The sequence below is a fragment of the Propithecus coquereli genome, unplaced genomic scaffold (genome assembly GCF_000956105.1).
Source record: "Propithecus coquereli isolate 6110/MARCELLA unplaced genomic scaffold, Pcoq_1.0 Scaffold544, whole genome shotgun sequence".
In the NCBI taxonomy this organism is placed as follows: Eukaryota; Metazoa; Chordata; class Mammalia; order Primates; family Indriidae; genus Propithecus; species Propithecus coquereli.
The window spans coordinates 86,241-109,310 of record NW_012151330.1 but is presented as its reverse complement, the minus strand read 5'-3'; the positions used below and the strand labels follow the sequence as shown (position 1 = coordinate 109,310).

General features: G+C 41.9%; 1 protein-coding gene and 1 pseudogene across 1 annotated transcript in view; one reads left to right on the top strand and one right to left on the bottom strand.

The window, feature by feature from the left end:
• Positions 1-2,724: 2,724 nt before the first annotated feature.
• LOC105820901 lies at positions 2,725-3,045 on the bottom strand (annotated as a pseudogene).
• Positions 3,046-3,621: 576 nt separating this feature from the next.
• The window catches only part of LOC105820900 (zinc finger protein 39-like), a gene marked incomplete at its 3' end in the record, with an annotated part of 81,018 nt that continues 61,569 nt past the window's right edge, over positions 3,622-23,070 (top strand). The window contains exon 1 of the mRNA XM_012657470.1: positions 3,622-3,708. The remainder of the gene's footprint in view (positions 3,709-23,070) is intronic.

Sequence of the window (23,070 nt, the reverse complement as noted above, 5' to 3'; positions counted from 1 at the left end):
AACATAAGTCAATGAAATAGAGAATATAAAAACTATAGAGAATAACAATGAAACCAAAAGCAGGTTCATCAAAGATCAAGAAAATTGACAAATCTTTAGCTAGATAAGGAAAAAAAGAGAGAAGGTTCAAATAACTAAAGTCAAAAATTAAAGAGGGACCATACTACCAACCTTACAAAACTAAAAAATATTTAGAGAAGAATAACATGACTAATGGTATGCCAACATATTAGATAATTTAGAAGCAACTGAAAAATTCCTAGACACACACAAACTATTAAAATGGACTCAAGGAAAAAAAATAATCTGAATAAGCCTATCACAAGTGAAGAGTTTATATTAATAATAAAAACCCCAGCTACACACCAAGAAAAGCCCATGTTCATAAATGTCACTGGTAAATTCTATCAAACATTTGGTGAAGAATTAATATCACTTCTTCCCAAACTCTCCAAACAATAGAAGCAGTAGAGACACTGTCCAACTCATTTTATAAGGCAGTATAGGCATGATACCAAAACTTTACAAAATATCACAAGAAAACACAAATTCAGACCAATGTATCTTATGAATATAGATTAAAAATCTTTTAAAAAATATAAGCAAACATAATTCAGCAACATATAAAAATAATTATACCCCATGATCAAGTTGGATTCATCCTGAGTATACAAGGTTGGTTAGCAGACAAAAATCATTAAATACAATACTCCGTATCAGTGCCATAATAAACAAAACCACATGACCATCTTGATAAACACGGAAAATAAATTTGACAAAATATAACATGATGAAATCATTCAGCAAAATAGGAATAGAAAAGAACATCCTCAAACTGATAAAGAGTATGTGAAAAACCCACAGCTAACATCATACCTAAAGGTGAAACCCTGTCATCAGATCAGGAACAAGATAAATATATCCACTCTCACCACCTCCATTCATCATTGTACTGGAGGTGCTAGCCAGCACAATTCGGCAGCAGAAATAAATGAAAAACATCTAGATTAGAAAGGAAGAAGTACGATTACCATTATTTGCAGATGACATTTTTGCGTATTTAGAAAATCATAAAGAATTCACTAAAACCTATTAGAACTAAACCAAGTTAAGGACAGTAACAGGATACAAGATCAATATACAAAAATCAATTGTATTTGTGTACACAAGAAATGAACAATCCAAAAATGAAATGAAGGAAACAATTCTAGTTACAAGAGAATTAAAAGTAAAATAGAAATGACTTTAACAAAAGAAGTGTAAGTTTTAATACTAAAAACTACAATACATGACTAGTTGGAAACACCTAAATATCCTCCCTGAGCCTCCTCTCCTTGGCCTGTATGTCACTGATTCTGACCCCTCTTGTCCATCCCGGGCAATCATCTTATAGCTAAAGGATCCTCAGGTATCACAGTAAGGGAGGCTAGGGATTCCAAAGTCTGAGGCAAAAGAGCTCTGGGAAGATCAAAGCTGAGTTTCCTGTATCTGCAGAATAGAGTCACTGAGGGGCAACTGTAAGATCAGAGAATGAAGAGGAATTTGAACAAGGCATGGCATACATTAAAGAAAAGAGAAATCCAGAAAAAGTCTTGAACAAGAGTCAAGCCTCTCACGCCTGCCCATCCACCCGCCCCCAAACTTTACCTGCCTTACACCACTCCCCCCATTGCACCATTTAAGCCCACATCAACTTGATCATTCAAGTTGGGCATTTCGCCATTTAAAGAGGAACTTCAGCGGTACTAGGATCTCTGAGAAATCCCCAAGAGCTCCTTGCCTATTTTGTGGCAGGAACAAGGAAGGAAAGGCAAAGGTCGGGTCCATCACAGGTACATACACGCACACACGCACAATTTGATTGATACATAGATAAATGGGTGGCTGGAACTTTGGAATTTGTGGGCAAATAATTATCACATTGGAAATGCAAATTGGTGCAAAAATTATGGAGTATACCTACACTATGACCCTGTTATTTTATCCCAGTACATACATGAGAGCAGCTTTTCCAATTACGTATTGCAATCCATTGAAGACTCACAAATTAGTTTAGTGAGAACAAATATGTTTTAATGGGTTAGAAAAAAGTTACCTTTTTGAGTTTTATAATGAGTTTATTAAAGAGTGTTCTTAGGGGCCGGGTGCGGTGGCTCATGCCTGTAATCCTAGCACTCCGGGAGGCCGAGGCGGGCGAATTGCTTGAGCTCAGGAGTTCGAGACCAGCCTGAGCAAGAGCGAGACCCCGTCTCTACTAAAAATAGAAAGAAATTAATCAGACAACTAAAACTATATAGAAAAAAAATTAGCCGGGCATGGTGGCGCATGCCTGTAGTCCCAGCTACTCGGGAGGCTGAGACAGAAGAATGGCTTGAGCCCAGGAGTTTGAGGTTGCTGTGAGCTAGGATGATGCCACGGCACTCTAGCCCAGGCAGAAGAGTGAGACTCTGTCTCAAAAAAAAAAAAAATAAATAAAAATGTTCTTAGGAAGGCAAAAACTTTTGATTTGTCATTTTAAAAAAGTTAATGTTTTTTCATGCTGTATAATAAAGGTAATGCAAGAGGCTACAGAGTTATACGCTTTCTCCTGGAATTCTCTGATACAGCACAGTGTAGTAATTTTTGCAATGCTGGGATACATTTTAAAAAAGTCTCTTCTGTGCCTCTCTTAGAAAAGCAATGAATAATAACAGAAGAAGGCATAAATAGTAATTTTTTTTCTATTCATTCTGTAGTATGGCCAGTATTTTCACCAACACAGGCAACAATTTTCACTTTATCCACTTTAATACATTCTGTCACCTCTCCGAATTCAACATTATTCAATACAAAAATCCACACAATATCGCAGAATCTGTATGTATTTAGAGAGCCTCTGAAATTGACTTTGTTCCTGATCCTCTCAGCCAATGGTGAATTTATAACCTTATCAAACTGAAGTAGAACTTGAAGGGCAAATTCGGGGCTGCTCTGTTGAGACTGCATGAGCTCACCCAGGCTTTCCCTAAGGTTGTTTCCCAAAGTGGGATTTCTGTTGCTTTTCATATTCAGGCCAGGAGCCCAGCAGGAGGTTCCACCAGCGCTACTAATTAAAATTTCTTGTTTGTTGACAAATGTAAAGTAAAACAGAGACATGATTTTTTTCATGCTTTAGAACGCATATTAAAAATAGACGTGGGTTCTATAACAGCAATACCTGTATCAGAATTTTAGAAGGTTACTTACTAATAGCATGGACCAACTAACCCACATTGGAATTTGCCCGAATTATTCCCACAAGGTCCCAGGTTGTCAAGCGACGCTTTAATAAAGAACCAGAATTCCACATCTCTGACGCGTGGATGGAGACCACCCCCGACCCCTCGGGTCCGGGTCTCCTGGTAATAGGACTCCCTGCTGGGGAAAGAAACAAACCTTCCCGCGCCGGTTCCTAACGGAGGGCCGCAGTGTCCTCTGGGAAGTGTAGTCTCCCCTCAAATGACGTTCCCAGGCCGGGGCCGTGGGAAGGGCTCTTCCTGGATCTCTCTACGCATGCGCCTCCCCGCCCACTTCCGCCATCTTCCGCCGGAAGCTCGCGTCTGTGCGTCTCAGCCGCTGTTGCTGGGCGGGTGTGGGGCCAGATTGAGTCCCTGAAGGTTGGCGCGAGCTGGAAGAGGAGCGCGCGGGCCTCGGGGAATCCCGGAGGGCGGGACTGGCGTCGCCCCACTGGTGGGAGCAGCAACGAGGGGGCATCTCAGGCGGGCGGGCTGGGTCGGGCTGGGGAAGGGGCGACTCGGGCTGTGCTGTCAAGGATTGCTTTGTCAGAAGCCGGCGCGCTTCCAGGAGGCCGGGTGGGGTCTTCTGGAGGTGCAGAGGCTGCTTCCAGAAGGTCCGCGATGGGGTGGTCGGGTCCGAGATGGCGAGTGGGACGGGGCGGGGTCTGCAGACCGCGAGCCCGGGTGGTCTGCAGTGCGAGTTCCCCTTTCAGCTCTGCCACTGTAGGAGCCTGTTACTAATCTACGTGGAACTCGGTTTACATATCTGTTAGGTGGGCGTATTAACAATATTATTAGTGAAATGTCCCCAAATTTCCAGAGAAGTAATTGTGAAGCCTGTGCAGAAGGATTCTTATGTGGCAGTTGTGTTTGTGGGGCTTTGTGGTGTTTATTGAGTAAATAAAATTTCTGGTCCCCTCCTGGTTTGAGTTTATAGAAGTTTATCCAAGAACTAGTTTTCAGGGTCAGTCAGTTCTAGGAGGGATATTGGGATCCCTCACTGGAGTATCATTGGATGATGGTCTGATTTTCTTTCGAATAAAGTGGGTTTTACAAAGTTCGAAGGAGGGCACCCTGTTAATAGGAATAACACTTGAGAGAACACCCCTCTGGCTTGAACCCTATCACGAGAGCCTCAGAGCAGAGGACGAAGGGTCACAGACAGGTGAAGAAACTAGATTTGCATAGTGATCCTACTCTCAAGAATGCACAAGATTTGGTTGGTAATACCTCACTTGCTAGCTGTCAAAGATTGGGTGATAGTGAGGTGAGTTTGACTGAGAAGGATAGGCAAGGTCCTGGGAGATATTACTTCTTGGAGGGGGCTCGAAGGTGTGGTCTGAGGTGGATGATAGCCTGTCCTACCTGAGAGAATCTGTCTACAGTGCTGTCCAAACATCGTCCCATTCCTTCCATCTTTCCTCATTGTTTCCACTGTCTGAGCTCTGTTAAACCTAGTTTATCACCAGATTTCTTGTCTAGAAATATGCCGATGCTCCCCTTGTCCTGATAGTTCTTCCTGGTGGTTCAGGAAGGATTTGCCAAAGTATTTCCACCTTGTGAGAAACATGAAAAAAATTGGCTTTCAGGAAATGGGCTTGCCCAGTGTCATGTGATTTGTAGATTTTAGGCATCCTGACTTCTTTGGTTAGTGTTACCCATTTTGCCACAATTAAGTCAGAACAAGTGTTTGTTTACTTTGAGATTATTGTTGTGACATTGAAGTCAACTTAGAACAAACATTGCTTTCAAATACTTTGCCTTAAACATCCCTACCCTTTCTTATCCCAATACTTTCTGTGCATTATGTGACCTCAAAATGTAAATAACTTGAGTGTTTCCCACTTAATGTTAGTAATCTGTTCTTGAAAATCACAAACTCTACAGGAAAATAATAGGAGTCTGATTTACATTATTTAAAATGGAAAAATTAGGTTCCGTCATACTTCTCCAAAGCAATCCAATTTCTTTTTTTCTTTTCTTTCTTTCATTTATTCATTCTTTTTTTTTTTTGAGTCAGGGTCTTGGTCTGTCACCCAGGTTAGAGTGCAACCTCAAACTCCTGGGCTCAAGTGATCCTCCTGCCTAAGCCTCCCAAGTAGCTGGGACTACAGGCCACCACATTCGGCTGATTTTTCTATTTTTTGTATTGACGGGGTCTCGCTCTTGGTCAGGCTGGTCTTGAACTCCTGGCCTCAAGCTATCCTCCTGCCTTGGCGTCCCAAAGTGCTAGGATTACAGGCATGAACCACTGCGCCCGGCCCAAACCAATTTCTTAAAATGTAAATATGTGCAAACTTATAAATAGCAGACCTTTTTATGTTTTTCGAAGGAAGCATAGTTTTTTATGATATAAAAAACTTTAAAAACATGGTTTACTGTTATAAACAGTTGATTTTTATGATTCAGATGGCCTCTATTAGGACCAGCAACCTCACTGAACTCTGTCCACTTGATATTCATTGTGATTTTCAAAACTTCTACATGTGGTTTTGAAGTTCTGTTGATTGTATTTGACAGGTAATTTAAGACTTTCTCCCTTAATAATTTTGTTAAAAACATATTGAGTTCTGGTGGTTTCAATGTAACAGTTAGCATTTGCTGTATAAGGAAGCAACCTATACTTACTGGATTAAAGAATATAGCCATTTTATTTGCTCAAAGTTCCGTTGATCTACATTTTGGAGTACATTTACCTGGTCAGTTCCAGTGCTAGCATTGCCTGGATCACAAATGAAGCTTTAGTTCTCTGGTGCCTTGACTGATGCTGATTGTTTTAAGATTGCTTCATCCACATGTCTTGTGGTTTGTGCTGACTCTTGGCTGGTCTCTGTGTCACTGACAGATTAGTCTTCCAGGATTCTTTTTTTTTTTTTTTTTTTGAGACAGAGTCTCACTCTCTTGCCTGGGCTAGAGTGCCGTGGCGTCAGCCTAGCTCACAGCAACCTCAAAGTCCTGGGCTTAAGCAATCCTCCTGCCTCAGCCTCCCGGGTAGCTGGGACTACAGGCACACGCCACTGTGCTCAGGTAATTTTTTCTATATATTTTTAGTTGTCCAACTAATTTCTTTCTATTTATAGTAGAGATGGGGTCTTGCTCTTGCTTAGGCCGGTCTTGAACTCCTGAGCTCAAGCCATCCTCCTGCCTCAGCCTCCCTCAGCTAGGATTATAGGCGTAAGCCACCGCTCCTGGCCTTCCAGGATTCTTTACAGTATGACTGTGTCCAAGAAGGCAAGCACCAGAGGGCAAGTACTTTTCAAACCTATATTTGCATCATCTTTTCTATTGTCTCATTGGCCAAAGCAAGTCAAATGGCAAAGCCCAGTTCATGTTGGAGCATACTATACAAGGCCTTGGATACAGGGAGACATGTCATTGGAAAACATTATAGGAACAGTATACCACAAGACATATACATTATGTACATTTTTTTCCCGTGAGCAAAAAATGTTGAGTTAGCAGATGAATACTTGCCATGAATTTCAGGTGTAGAAGAGCATGATGTGTTGTAATGGAAACACTCATAGGGAATCCTGTGTGGATTCCCCTAATAATATGGAATAGTTAATACAGCCCAAGTGTATGTTTATAATGTTAATTTAGTGAAGGCATAATGTTCCTTTCTTTGGCTTCAATTATTAAATTATATCTTTAGGTAACATTAACTGTTGCTAAATGAGTAGTAGGCAGTGTATGTTTTCATTAGCCCCAAAATAAATTTTCTAATTTCTGCCAGTTAACATACATGTACCTCCATTTCCACTGGGGCTATTGTTGCCCCTTATTGAGGTGTGAAGGACTATTCTCCCACAGGGAGGGTTTTTTTGTTTTTGTTTTTTTCCAGGTAATATGTAGAGAGTTTGGGACAGAAGAATCTGGGATCAAGCCACACCAGTTCTTTCCTTAATCCACTTCATTTGCGTTCTCTCCCAGCTGTGTTATCAGAGTGCTTTGCGAGTTTCCAAGAGCAACAAAAAATGAGTAAATCTCTGGTGAGTTGTTTATTTATTCCTCACTTTGTTTTACATTGTATTTTATGGAAGTTTTTTGGGGTCCATGGATTAAAATGGAAAAGTAGAAATAAGTAAACTTCAGCTTAAAGGCAATGTATATAAATAAGGCGAAGTTGGCAAGTAGACACATACAGGTTATAAGACCTGAGAGTCGTCTAAGTTGAGTACAGGTTGTCTCTCTTCTTTCTGATGTCCTGGCAAAAAGGCAGACACATTTGTTACATTGATTGGAATGAAATTTAAGAAGAGAGCGTGTTCTATCAACCTGGAAACAAACACTTGTGTTCTGCGGTGGCAGAAACCTGACTTAATAAGGTTTTTCTGGAATTGTTAAATAGTATGTTCCCAGACTGCTTTTGGAGAGCCCTTCTTGACTCATGGGTAAAACCTGGAAGATTGAGTCCACTCCAGGTCCTTGGATAATTCTCCGTGTTTCTCTCGGTTCATGCGTACATGCAGGGTGTGCAGCAGACTTCTCAAAGTTGTATTTTCTGGCAAATATCCCCAGTGCTCATTTGCACTTTAACCCACTCTGCGTAGTCTTAGTTCATTTCTTCTGAAACCCACCGGTAACCTAATTAGAGCCACATCTGATGACTGTTCTCTGGTGTTTGCCTTGAATCTTCTGCCACAGTTGAAACCACTGTTCATGATCTTCCATGGAAATTCTTCTGTGTTAGTTTCTATCATGACTTCACTGAAGGTTTCTTCCCTTTTCCCCTGAATTCTTCTGCTTTCTTCTCCTTAACTTAGCTCATCCAAGTGTCCATCAGGTCCCTGTTCATCGAATGAACTCCGCAGTTCTTGATCGGTTCAGTCCTCTGTGAGTTCGCAGTCCTGTTTCTCTCCAGCTTTGACTTCTTCCCCAGCCTTTAGGCCGTAGGTTCTACTCTGTCGAATGTTTCTTTGTAGCTATCCAAGTGGCACTGCAAGCTGAACAAAGCAAAATGAAAATGACATTCTCTAGTTTTCCTTTTTATATGGCATTACTGTCATCCAGCCAGTGACCCAAACCACTAAAATGGGATTTCTTCTGGACTCTTCTTTCTCAGGTATAATTTAATTTGGTGCCAAGTCCTGCTACTTTTGCTTGTTTTTCTTTTCATTTTATTCTAATGTTTGCATACAGTGCCAATGTAGGGGAAGGAGCTGTTGGTGCTCAGCAACAAACCAGTAACTTTATTAGCTTGGCGATATCATTCTTGTCAAAACTTGAAGGGTGTGTTTGCAGGGAGATGAGGGTCAGTCCCTGGTGAACTGTGCATCTAGCTGGCAATGTGGTGACATCCTTAGGAGTCCACAGGGGAAAAACGTTCAGGAGTTAGTGGACACATTTGGACAAGGGTCAATGAGACAGTATGTAAAGAATAAACACAAAAAGCATAGATTTTCATAATTTGTACCTTTTGCTTATTTAAATTTATGTCAATGATTTTTATCTGTGTTTCCCCTGGACACTTCTCTTGGAGAAACCAGACAAGCCTGATTACTCTGAGACAGTCAGACTGTGAGAAAGTCCAAGCTGGCCACCAGGAGAGGGCTGGACGCCTGCTCCACGTCCTCAGCAGCTAGTGTCCTTCTAGCTGAGACCAGAGACATCACGAAGCAGAACACCGTGTCCTGAGGTAGACCAGAGACATTGCGAAGCAGCCAACCCACACTGCACTGTCCAGTTTCCTGACCCACAAAATTGTGACATGTTAAGAGGAATAAATTCGTGGTTTAAGCCAGTAAATTTTATGATACTTTGTTACGAAGCAGATAAATGAAACACTGGGAGTCATTAGAGGCCATAGGTAATACCTTGATTTGAAACATAGAATGTGTAGGATTGGATTAAATGTTAGGTTTAAAATAAATGAATAGAACACATTTCACATTAGACCAAAGCTACCCCCACGTACCCTGAGACTGGTCCTTTTTTCTCTGGTCTCTCCTTCTCTCCAAGGCTGCTCTGGTGGGGGCAACAGCCTTGGGTACACCCTAAGGTCCTTAGAATCCTGAAAATATTTTTGATCTTTTATCTTTTTTACAAAAATACTGCTTCTGTCTTTGCCACAAAGCCATGATCTCCCCTCAGGAGTCTGAAAGCATCTCTTCCACCACCTTCTTTCAGGCAAGCTCATTGCTATGCCCAGCCACGGTTCATGTGCAGGGCAGTTAAGATTCCCCTCTAGACAGAGTAGCAGTAGGCATTTACAGCAGTCCTTACTAAACCACAGGTTGCTTCTAGCTACAAATTATTTACCTTTCCCACATGCAAAATATACTCTCTTCCTTTCAAGAACTCCAGAAGTCTCTTCCTACGATAGCAGTGGCTGAACTGGTGCCGGGAATGTGGCCAACGTTCCCCACAAAAAACCGGGTCCCTTTGGTAGAGTTGCAAGGGATAAGAAAATAATAGAGAAAAATGGAAAATAAAAGAAATAAAAGAATACACAGGGACAAAGATACAGTTTTATAAGTTTATGAAGATTATAGGCAAAGCGGGGTCTCAGGGGGCCTAGACCTTCTCCGTGGGTCTCAAAAAGCCCCGAATGAGGTCTTACGTGGTAGCTTATAGGAAATAGTGATTAATTGCCAGGGGTAACAGATTTACAAAACAACAGGTCGTTCCTCTCAGGTTAACAGATTTTCAAAAGGCTTCTACAGATCCTTTAACTAATTCTATCTACGTGAACAAATGGTTATGAAATCTTTCAAAGATTAACTTCTAAGTTCTAAGGTAAGTTTATCACTTAACAGAGGGGTTAAACAGAGATATGTTGGCTCCATATTTATTAGGTTATTGTGAATGGAGACAGGTAGTCTAGAGTGTTTAAACAAGAGCTTGTTTTTAGCCATTCGTGCAGCTGTCTGTTCCGGGGGGCACTCCATTGTCAGCTGTCATCCTGTAGTTTTTAACAGATTCGCTTTGCTTTACAAAGCAAATCGAAACCTTTAGGTCTGAGAAATGTGGCGCCTTGTGGGATTACAGCCGCTACTGTCTTTCAGAGATGCTCTTCCGAGTGCAACAGCATTTGAAATGCAAACCAACACGTTCACATATTGCTTCAGGGCAAAGCTGTGCAAAACTCCTAAGACAAATCCTGTCTGCAAACACATCTATATTAATTCATGGAGCAACAAACTGGTACCTAAGTAGCCTGAATCATGCTGATAGCCTGGAGGTAAAACACCCTTTTTAAGCTTCTACACAGCATATTATTACCAAACTGTCTTCTTGTGGGTTTTTTTGTTTGTTTGTTTTCTTTTTCTTTTTTTGAGGATTATTTCCCTCATCTGTTTTCTCACTACTTTGTGTCCTGGTGTAGGCAGTCATTTGTCTCCCTGTTCTCTTTTCCTCTGACTCTCCCTTAAGTCCTTCCACTTTCTCCTAAGGGATGACTGTTAAAGTGCCAATCTGGTCATGGAACACAGTGGTTCTTACAGGGTCTCATTATGTACACCTGGGGTTTGGGAAGTGGCAGCATCCTCCCTTGAGTGGACACAAGTAATGCTTTGGCACGTAGGTAGGAAATTGTGGATGACTGTGTACATGCTTTTAATTTTTAAGTAATTGAAAAACAATAAGTAAAATTTTTTCTTGTTAGGATTAGGTCAAATGTTTAAATGCAGAACCACTCCATAGTCCGTTTCTTCAATATCACAGTTATCATTCATCGCAGCCCAGGATCACTGAGCTAGCCACAGTGCTGTGTGTGGGGCCTTTAACGTGGCATGTGTTCTTTTTGCCCTTGTAACTGGACCCTGGTGTTGCCTCGTAGTCATGAGAACACACGGTTCACAGGGAAGAGCTAAGCATCTGGTTCAGTTAAGTGCAACCTCATGCTGCAAGATAAACAAAATATATTTTTTCCTTCTCTCTTACCCCGGTCTATGTTGAACTTCTATCTAAATTAGTTCACCAACACATTATTCCAGGTATGTATTTATACTCATGTCTTCACACTAGATCATAAGCTCCTTGGAGGAGCAGAATTGTACTCATACTTTTATCCTTAGCAATAAGGTTGGTCCTAGATCTATAAGGTACACTTTGTAATAGTATTTTATTAATTAGTAAATTATTGCAGTGGCAGAATACTTCTGTGACTTTTCTTTCTCTCATCATTTAAAATACAAAGAAGCCACATCTTGTGTAAGGAACACGCAAGTCATATGCACACACAGAAGAGCGAACTCCCAGATTCCTTTCCATGTGACCCAAGACTGATGATTTAAGGAGAAATGTGTCATTACAGGGGTTGGTATCGTTTGAGGATGTGGATGTGGATTTCACCTGGGAGGAGTGGCAGGACCTGGATGATGCTCAGAAGACCCTGTACAAGGACGTGATGCTGGAGACCTACAGCAGCCTGGTGTCCTTGGGTGAGCAAAACTCCCCGGTAACTCCCAGGAGCAACACTTTCTTCCTTGTTGATAAATATAGGAACCCTTAATAAGGTTTTATGGTATTTAGGTGTAAGATTCTAGTGTGTGAAGATTGTGTCAGCCCTCAGTCACAAAGGTTCGGATTGGCCCCTTCATTGCGCAGCTCCTGAAGCCAAGCTGTTGTCATTCTGAAATGGACCTGACTTAGCAGTTTGGCCAAGTCTTACATTATATCCCATTCCCAGGGCACTGCGTCACCAAACCCGAGGTGATCTTCAAGTTGGAGCGAGGAGCAGAGCCATGGATGGTAGAAGAGTCCTCAAACCAGAGCCTCCCAGGTTGGTCATCGCATACTGGGCAGGGAGACTGGGATGAGTACTGCCCAGCAGTTACCAGCAATGCTGACCTATTTAGAACAGTGAGGAATATTTAACCAGAGTGAGAGAACGAAAATGGGGTGTAGTAACCTAGGAAGGATTATCAGAGAAAGCACATTTAGGAGTATTGTTTCCTTTAACAAAGCTTCAGTTCGAGTTAAACGTTTTCCAATTTTCACATATATTACATAGGTGAATATAAAATCTAGGTTCAAACATGGACATCATTATTGTAAATACAAATTTGGAAACTGGTAGCATAAAGCTGGTGTCTGAAGTCATACAGAGGATGTCACCTAAAATGAGAAAAGGGGTCAGTGAGTGAGTCTTGCAAACCATAACATCAGAAATCAAGAAGCTTCCAGCATTGGAGCGTGGAAAGGGGGAATCCCGGACTTGGGAGGAGAGCCAGGAGATCCTGGGTCCCAAGTCCAAGGGAACCAAGGATTTCAGGGGGAAGGGCTCATACTTACTTCTGTTTGGACGTGTAGTTTGTGGTTATCATCTCGCCCCTTTTTCTGTAATAATTCTAAAACAAAGTGAGATATGCACAGGAGATTCCGTTTTCTATGAAATTACAGCTGAAACTGTAGTTTCTGAAACTGCAACCCATAAAATAAAAGCCTTCAGAAGCAGTGAACTGTCAAGCAGGGCGCATGTACCAGGAATTGGTAGAGGACGCCAAGGCTGTTGATCTCAACAGGAGCCAGAAAAAGGCTTTTCAAAGACGTGGGCACAGCCTGGGTTGCACAACCAAATCGTTTAGATCGACAGGACGGTGATGCCCAGGGTGGTTGACTGGAGCCTGCCACACTTGCTATGGTTCTGAGATGCAAAGGAAAGTCAGGTTAAATCAGGAATATAGAAAGCTGTCTTCATCTAGAATGAGAAGGAGAGATTTTATATTTGAAAAGCTCTCAGATGCCTATAGCCATTTTCAGGGATGAGTGAAAACTAAACAAACGAGTGCAAAGCCCTGTCCCGATGCCATTCCTACTTAGGTGACAGGAAGTCATTCTGTCCTGCTCCTCCACGCGTCTGACCCAGGGAAACCAAGCCATCTTCAGAGCAGAATGAGAAAAATAACAGTGGGAGACACTGTTGTTGTAAGAATAAAATAGGGAAAACAAGCGGCAGGTGATAAGCACTTAGTTGAATACTACGACTAGGCAGTAGAGGAATATTATTGCCAAATATTTTTCCATGAATTTGAAAAGAAAAGGTTAAAAATGCAAGGAGAAAGATAGCTTAGTATTAAAAAATATATTAATGTAATTAGGAATCAGTAGGAAGAAAAATCCTACACTGACAAAGCCAATACCCATTGTTGAATTTTATAGTCTTACACCACTAGGATAACATAACATGTAGCTTATTTACCTTTACACGAGCATTCTGTAAGAAATGCTAATGTTTGGTTCATGGATATGATTACTTTTTTCTCATTTCAGACGTCCAAATGATTGGTAACCTAATCGAGAGGAGCCAAGAAAGTCGGGGTGGACGTGTGTGGCAAGCTGTAGTCACCAACAGGAAGACATCAGCTGAGGGCGTTCAATTAGGAAAAACATTTAATTTGAGCTCAAACCGTATTTCAAAACTGATGGTAAGTAATGGAAGCTATTCAGGAATAAGGCCTGAAGAGTTTGGAGTATGTCAGGATGCACTTGTCCCTGTTGAGCCTGATGAGATTCAGGCTGCAGAGAAGCCTAATACCCGTCGTGTAACTGGGAACTCTGACGGACACTGTGAACGTCATAGTCAACATCACAGGATTCAAACTGGGCAGCAGCCTATTGAATGTAGCGGACGAGGGAACATCTTTGACACAAAGGCAATAATCTTCATACGTAAGAGGGTTGAAGTGGGAGAGACCTGTAAATATAATGAATACGGGAAAGACTGTGATGGGTCAGCGCCCATTGCTCAAGAGAGCACTCAGGTAGGAAAGAAAACTTTCTATGAAAAGTCTAACCTCCTTAAACATCAGCAAAAACAGACAAGAAGGAAACCCTATGAATGTACTGAGTGCGAGAAAACCTTCACTGGCAAATCACACCTTACGATACATCAGAAGACACACGCATGGGAAAAACCATATGCATGTAACCTATGTGAGAAATCTTTCAGCCGTAAGACAAGCCTTGCCGTCCACCAGCGAATTCACACAGGGGAAAAGCCCTATGAATGTGATAAATGTGGAAAAACCTTCCGCCAAACATCACACCGTACTGTCCATCAAAGAATTCACACAGGGGAGAAACCTTATGAGTGTAACGAATGTGGGAAAACCTTCAGCCAGAAGTCAGGCCTCAGTGTGCATCAGGGAACTCACACAGGGGAAAAACCCTATCAGTGTAATGAATGTAAAAAAAGTTTTTGCCACAAGTTAAACCTCAGGATACATCAGAGAACCCATACAGGGGAGAAGCCCTACGAAGGTAACGATTGTGGGAAGAACTGCCAAAAACCAGCCCTTACTATGCATCAGAGAACTCGCACAGGTGAGAAACCATATAAATGTAAAGAATGTAGGAAATCTTTTGCCCAAAAGTCAACCCTCACTATACATCACAGAACTCACACAGGTGAGAAACCATATGAATGTAAGGAATGTAGCAAAACCTTTTCCCAGAAGTCAAGACTCACTGTGCATCAGAGAACTCACACAGGGGAAAAACCCTACAAATGTAATGAATGTGGTAAAACATTTAGCCTGAAGTCAGTTCTCACTATACATCACAGAACTCACACAGGCGAAAAACCCTATGAATGCAATGAATGTGGAAAAGCTTTTCGGCAGAACTCAACCCTCTGGCTGCATAAGAAAATCCACACTGGGGAGAAACCTTTTGAATGTCAAGAATGTAGGAGATCTTTCTATCATAAGTCAGCCCTCACTATACATCAGAGAACACACAGGTGAGAAACCATATGAATGGAAAGAATGTAGGAGAACTTTGTACCTTAATGCTAAGTTTGTGTCATAGAACTCAACACTGGTGAGAAACCACATGAATGTAAAAAATGTAGGAAAGCTATATAGCCGAAATCAAAGCTTACTGTACATGAGAACCCAGGTGGGGACAAACCCCTATGAATGTAATGAATGTGGGAAACTCACCAAAAGCCAAACCTCAGGATGCATCAGGGTGCTCACACAGGTGACAAACCATATTAATGTAAAGAATGTAGGACAATTTTCTACCATAAGTCAGCCCTCGCATGAGAACTCACATAAGAAAAACCCCGTCAGTGTCATGAATGCGGAAAAACCTTTTGGCAGAAGTCAAACCTTGGCTGGCATTGATCTCTGACAGGAGAGAAACCGTGAATGTAATGAATGTGGAAAGATCTTTTATCAGAAGTCACACCTCAGCTGGCCTCAGAGAACTTGTACACGGGAGAAGTCCTGTATGGCAGACTCTGGCTGTGTGTGCTCCCAAAGCCACTCTCTTTTCCTGAACACGGCCTACACTGCTCAGCCTCCCATTGTGGAGGTTGGGTCCATGGCACTGGGCTCTGTTCAAGGGAATATGGACACAAGCAATGAATAGTATTTCTAGGTGTGGTAATAAAAAAGTCCAGGGGAGCCTCCCTGGTTTCTCATGCCGTCTGTGACTGAAATGCGGAAGACCCCAGAGCGGTCTTGGAAGCCACAGGGGAGAAGGCCATTGTGCTTTAAGACAGGAGTTCATTTGGAGAAAGGAGAGATCTTTCCGTCTGGCTATAATCCCGTCTCTATGGCAAATCCCATTTGTCCTTTTCTTGAATGAGAAATAAATACCATCCCTCTTGGGCCACAGTATGTGTGGTCGACGTTCGTTACAAAGCGCAAAGCTAATTTCCTTATGAGCTTTGTGAGTGAAGTTACTAATTCTTGTGTATCAGAAAATTCACACAGTAGAGAAACCTTTTATCTCCAGGTAAGTTTATGCAGAACTCAGTGAAATGGGAGAAACTACCCAGCAGATTGGAAAAGCTTTATCAGAGGTGGCATCTCATTGAATTCTCAGAATGAAGTAAATCTTTATGAATATCTTTAGTATGTCTAAACATCTGAAAATCCTTCCAACTTTTTTTAATATCAGAATCTGAAATGAAGGGAAAATAGTCAATTTATGTGATATGGATATAAATTGTCAGACAGAAATAATAATACTATCAAGATTATATTTAAAATGTTTGGCTACATATCAGTGTTTAAATGTGAGTGTTGATATTGCCTGCCAGGGGACATTCGGTTACATCTAAAGACATTTTTTTGTTATCGCTGGAGATTGGGAGGTGCTACTGACATCTAACGGACAGAGACCAGGGATGCTCATGCACGTATCCCTCTCAGGTTTGTGCAGTTTGTGTCTGTAAGTCTTCTGTGTCAACAGGTACTTTCCTTAATGGGACCCAGAGTAACTGTGGGCAGGAAACATGTACACCTGGTGTAATAAAATTCTGACTCGCACTAGGATTTTCCACATTAAATGACACTCTGGCCTCTTTATATCTAGTTAAGTATGTGTCTAATGTACAGCTGACCGCTGAATAACTTGGGTATTAGGGGTACTGATCCCCCAAGCAGTCAAAAGTACACATATAACTTTTGACTCCCCCAAAACTTTACTAATAGCCTAATGTTGACCGATAGCCTTACTGACAACATAGTCAACAAACACATTTTGTATGTTGTATGTATTATGTACTGTATTACAGTAGAGTAAGAGAAAAGAAAATATTATTAAAATTACAAGGAGGAGAAATTGTACTTACTAGTCCGTAAGTAGAAGTGGGTCATCTTAAGTCCTCAGCCTTATCTTCACGTTGAGTAGGTGTGAAGAGGAGGATTTGGTCTTGCTGACTCGGCTGGCAGAGGTGGAAGAAAATCTGCATGTACTTGTACCCATGTACTTCCTATGTGTGTTGTTCAGCGGTTAACTGTGCATACCTTTGGTCTACTCTCCTTTTGTATGTTAATTTGTATGATTAACTGTCTCTTAAGTAACAAACTTTAGGCCACTGTTTCTAACAGGAACATTATTTACATAAAAATACACAAATTATGCCCATAATTGTTAACAGCTATAGTTAAACAGCTGTGCACGATACTTACTGTATTGAGTGTGTAGCAGTCTCCGGAAGGAAAATTTCCCCTTCATTCCTATTAAATCTTCAAGTTGGGCAGCAGCATAGGTGTGAGTCTGTGTACCAAGTGCTGCGTACCTGAGGAATCTGCACTCGTGTGCCTGGTGATGGACTGCTGTGTGTGCCTCGTTACTGACCGGGGCAGCATGTAAATCCCAGCTCCAGTGTGTGTGTGTGTGTGTGTGTGTGTGTGTGTGTGTGTGTGTGTGTGTATGTGTGAGACTTTTGACCTTATCCTCTCTGGGCTTCTATTTCTACACATTCAAAAAGGCAGTAATAATAAGACCTGCCTCAAAGGGTCATTGTGAGGAATACACTATATAAGTAAAGTGATTTGAATATTACCTGGCATCTGATAAACAGTATCTAATTCGCAGTGCTATGGTTTGAACATCTCCAAAACTCATGTTGAAACATAATCCCCAAAGTGGCAGTTTGGGGAGGTGGGGCCTTTTAAGAGATGAGTGGATCACGAGGGCTCTCCCATGAGTGGATTTATCCATTCACAGAAAATAATGGATTATCATGGGAGTGGAACTGGTGGCTTTATAAGAAAAGGAATTTGCCTGAGCTGGCCTGCTGGGATGCTCTGCACCACCTCTGCAACCTGGAGCATCCCCAGAAAGAAGGCCTCACCAGACACCAAGCTATTCCCTTGACTTCCCAGCCTTCAGAATTGAGAAAAGTTCATTTCTTATAGATTACTCAGTTCCAGGTATTCAAAATACCAGAAAATGAACTAAAACATGTAGATGTGGTGATGTTTATCATAATTTAGAAAATTAAGGAATTCATAGGCAATAACACTGTTTGGCTACACAAGAGCCATCTTCAACTTTTTGACAAAAGTCTGGATTTGGTTATATTAGCCACTTTTATCTTGGTTGAGTTTCTTATGATTAGCCAAGAATAATCTTTTAGTCGTCCTTTTTGGCTGTGCATGTGTCCCAGTTCTGTCCAGTGACACGTCAGGATTCTGTGGCATATCTGGGAAAATCCCCTCCAAGGAAAAGACATACGTGGGAAAGATTGTTCTTATGCGGCAGGATATTGATCTTGGTGGTCATGTCCCTTGTTTCATGTTGTGGCTCTCAAGTATGGAGCCTGAGGATGGCAGGGCAGAATGCTGTTTAGCCAGTGTCAGTGGTGACGTGGAGGGCACGGAAATAGCTGTTTGCTCTGCTCTGTTTGGGGACGTTTATGCAGAGAAATAGGTTTCTGTTGTTGCATAAGAAATAGCCACCAACACATTGGCTCAAAACAACCCACATTTACCACCTCTCAGTTTCTGTGGGTCTGGAGCTGGGCATGGCTTAGCTGAGGATCTACGGAGGCTGCAGTGAGAGTGGCAGCCTCTGCGTCCTCAGCAGGGGCTCAATGAGGGAAAACTGCTGCTCAGCTTGTTCAGGTTTGGGCTGAATCTGTTTACCTGAGGACGTATGACTGAGGGCCTGGTTTCTTACCGCTGCTGACTATTGAGCACCCGCAGTTACCTGCCCCGTGGCCTCTCCATAGACAGGGCTGCTTGCTTCTGCAAGGTCGCAAGGGAGGGTTTGACTCCAGTTGAGTAGGACAATCTTGAGTAACCATGTGATCATGGGAGGGACATCCACATGCCTTTGCTTCATTCTGTATTTTAGAGCTGAGTCGCAGTTCCATCCAGACTCCAGAGCATTACGTGTAGGTGTGATGCATCAGAGGTCACCTTACGATGTGTCTGATGAATGTAGGTCATAAAGTCTTTTTCTTTTATAGTAGTGAAGTTGTGGGTTTCTATTGTTTAAAGCAGAGAGCATGTTAACTCAGGTTTATTTTATGACAGGTTTTCACTTCTGAAATACTGCGGTTACAGAGTAGAACTACTATTTTTCAGTAATTGCTTCAAGGATGGCTGTTACTGCAGGCACTAGAAATAAAGATATTTATCGATCATCGTTTGAAGGAGATTAGTTTGTATATTGGTATGTTGTCACATCAGCAGGGTGCTCTCTCTGGGAGGTTGCGTGTGGAGTAAGGCAGTGCGTCTTGCAAGGTGTATTTATTTCTGCCCTTTAGAAGGTTTCCGTGCAGGGTGCTTGTCTTCCCAGCACCGCGTGTGGTACTTTGCTGTGCCATCTTGTTTTGAGTTGTATTCCCTCCTAATGAGATTAGATTGGGAGATTCTCTATATTTAAGTTAGATTGTCTTTAAGGCCATCAATTTCTGTGTCCAGATCCTCCACCCTCACCCCAGCTACCCTCACCTGTTCCCTGGGTGGCCACAAGGACCCCCAGGCAGGGTCGTTAAGTCACTCTAGTCCCAGCTGGTCCATTCCCCATTGGACAGCTGTGAGACTGTTTTAAAACCCTACATTTAATCAAATTTTACCACTGTTTAAATCTCTTATATATGGCTGTTTGTTTTATGTATGGCTTTCTGCTTCCATTAGGGATTTCCTCTGTCGCCTGGTCTCTTTGCTTTTCTCTGGGCTTCTAACATTCTTGTCCATTCCAGGGCACTGGGTGCCTTGAGACCTTCATACCTGCTGCCCCCTGGCCAGAAGACCCCCTTCCTCTGGGAATCCCTGCTTATCTTTCAGCAGTCACACCCATGTGACTTCTTCCAGAGCCTCCTGGACACAGGTCAGGCTGCTCCTACATTCTTGAGGAAGCTGTACTGCCCTCTCTAGCTGTTACTGCATTTACAATTAAGGGATTCATTATGTGCCCATTGAGTGGCAGTTCTTCCTCCCAGGGATCCTCTTCTCTGTGGCTTTAGTGACTGTCTTGTTTTCTCCTGGCACTTCATACTCTGTAAATATTTATTCAACCAATTAATATGTGAAAGAATGAATAAGACAGCTGAAAGGATTCAAAGTGGACTAGCAAAATCCAAGTGCTTGATTGAATCAGTGATTTCACTAAATCATCTGAAATCCCAGGACCTTCTAACAAGTGCATTAACACATTAGTGCAAATATGTGACGTGTGTATGTTATGTAGGAAACAAAAATAGGATCATCGTCTACATATGCTCCCATAACATGCTTTACTCATTTAAGGATACATCATAAATAATAGCTAATTTTCACTGAGTTCTTGCCATAGCCCAAGTACTCCATGTCCTATGCACTTTACATTAACTCATTTAATTCTCACAACAGCCCACTTTACTAATGAATAAGTGGAGCCCAGAGCCCTTGGTAATTTACCTAGGGCCACACAGATAGCAAGTAATAGAGCTCTGAGCTGATTCCAGGTGATCTTGCTCCACAGCCAAGACTGTTAGCTACCATCCTACACTGCCTCTCTAAAAGAGAGGGTCCTTCAAGATCCATTTTTATCCTCTTGGAAGTCATTTTTTCTTATTTATTTTTTTGAGATAGTCTTGCCCTGTCACCCTGGCTAGAGTGCAGTGGCATCATCATAGCTCACTGCAATCTCCAACTCTAGGGTTCAAGCAATCCTGCCTGAGCCTCCCAAGTAGCTGGGACTACAGGCGCGCGCCGTGACGCCTGGCTAATTTTCCTATTTTTGTAGAGACGGGGTCTTGCTCTTGCTCAAGCTGGTCTCGAACTCCTGAGCTCAAGTGATCCTCTCGCCTTGGCCTCCCAGAGTGCTGGGATTACAGGCTTGAGTCACCATGCAGGGCTGGAAGTTGTCTTTTCTGTGTATGTGCACTAATTTACATAACCATTCTGGTACTGATAGGCATCTAGATGATTGCAATGAATAACTTTGTGCCTGTATCTATGTGCATTTCCAAATATTTCCTAAGGATAAATTCCCTGGAGTGGATTGTTACATTAAAAATTCCTCTTAAGTGCAACAAAAAATTAGAGCTTCCCAGAGCTGCTTGGAGGAGAATTTGTGTTCCCAACCCCCTTCAGGGAGGTAGAGCTGACTGGCATCACCCATGCACTGATCCGTTGGTTTGGAAATTCCGTAGAGTGCAGATGCAACCTGACAACCCACATCTCTGTTCATAGCACTCCTCTGCCATGGACTCTGCGTCTCATGGGAAGTTGTAAGGACACTGGCAGTGGAGATGGGAGTGCATCCTATTTCTCACAGACTCTGGCTGGAGGGTGTGCAGCAACTGGCCCAACCCAGGTCAGAGCTTGCCCTTCAAGCAGCAGTGAAGAAAGTGGTACAGAAGGAAAAACCATAGAAGAAAGGAGCTCCTATGTGAATCATGAGATTAAGGCTGATGGAAAAGCACGTTCCCAAAGGAGAAAGGCGGATCCCAGCCTCTCTTGAAGCATCAATAAACGTTTGCATGGTTATCTTGTTTCTTGTAATTTCAGGTAAATGTTAGTTCATTATCCATGAAAGGATTTATAGGTCAGTATTCACATTGATCTCTGTACATACTTCCATATTTCTAGTTCTAAATCAGCTACTTCTAGCTGATTTTGTTTCTCTGTCCCAATATTTGTAAGGCCAGCTGGAACCTGTCAACCTAAATAAAAATTAGACCCTCTAAAAGAAAAGATACTTATTTGGGAATAGAGTGTTGCAGTGTAAACACGTGTGCCACAGGAAAGTAAACTATGTGCATAGTCAGGGAGGACAAGGAAGACAAAAGTTTTTAAAGGAAAAAATGAGGATTACATAATTGTTTTGAAGTAATTATCCTTGGCTACAAAGATCAATAGTAAGGGTGATGCCAGTCCATGATTGGACAGTTACTAGGCAGGTGTCCTTACGGGAGTTTTGTGTGTGTAAAGTTGCAATGGCCTTTGTGCAAAGTTGTGGTTTTGTAGTGTCTTCGTCATCAGGCACACAAGTGCAAGAACCCTCTCTTCACCCCTTCCCCTGCTTTCATCGTCAGGGTTTTCTTACCATTAGTGACTTCGTTTAGATCCAGACCACTTTCACATATCCCCCTTTTGGTCAAGATCTTTCTCTGAAAGCATCACTGATCAATAATCTTGGGGTTAGGTTTTGATGGTCCTTGGTGCCAGGAAGGGCCTGTTCTGGTTTCTGGTCTTTCCCATGTTGAGGGAATGATTGGCATCTAGGAGTCTGTGTCACACTCCTTGTAGGCACGTTTCAGCAATAGGGGAGAGTTGAAGGGAGGGCTTTTCAGGCTCAGTCTATCTGAGTTCTGTTAGTAAGTTCAATTTTGTCTCTTCTTGTAGTCTTTTGCTATCATCTTAAAGTGCTGTGCCAGCATTATTTTGTTAGGAGTTGTACTTTTGAAAAAATGTTACAAGTAACAGATACAAAGTTTAAAAAGGAAATACACAAAGTAAAATTAATAGTAATACGACAATACCAGTTTATGTAATTGTTTTAAGTCATGAACCTAGGCTTAAAGATAACCAGTTGAATAAATCAAATGACCATAAGGGATTACGTAAGACCTGTTGTGACCATGTGGACTGTTTTTTTGGTGCATGTTGATTTCTAGTTTCCCAGAGGAATTTATCCAGGTACAGCATATAGTATTGGCAGTAACACTGACATTGTCTTATTTAGCCAATGGATACTTAAGGAATTTTTAGAGTAGGTTTTGTTAAGTTACCAGCAGAAGCTATTGATTATGAAATTTCACATACCTCATTATTCTGCCAGCTGAAAAAGGTAGCATTAGGGTGGTGTAAACTCTCCTTATGATATAGAGTCTTGCTCTGATGTCTTGGGAAAATATGTCTACAGTGCAAAAACATTAACTCCTCTTGATTTGTAGTTTGAATGTCTCTGGTCATGACACCAGGTGGTTTTGCGAACTTTTTTTTGTGATCTGTACATCAGGCACAAGTTTGTCCCTTACAATTTATTTAGTTTTAGCTTATAGGGCTGAAGTAGGAGGGCAGCTTTTGTTTTTAGTTGGAGAGTTGTAGCCAAATAGGAGGAAGAAATTAGGAGAATTCAGGATGTGGTCCAGCATATTGGTCAATAACAAGAATTTTAAGACTATGCACAGGGC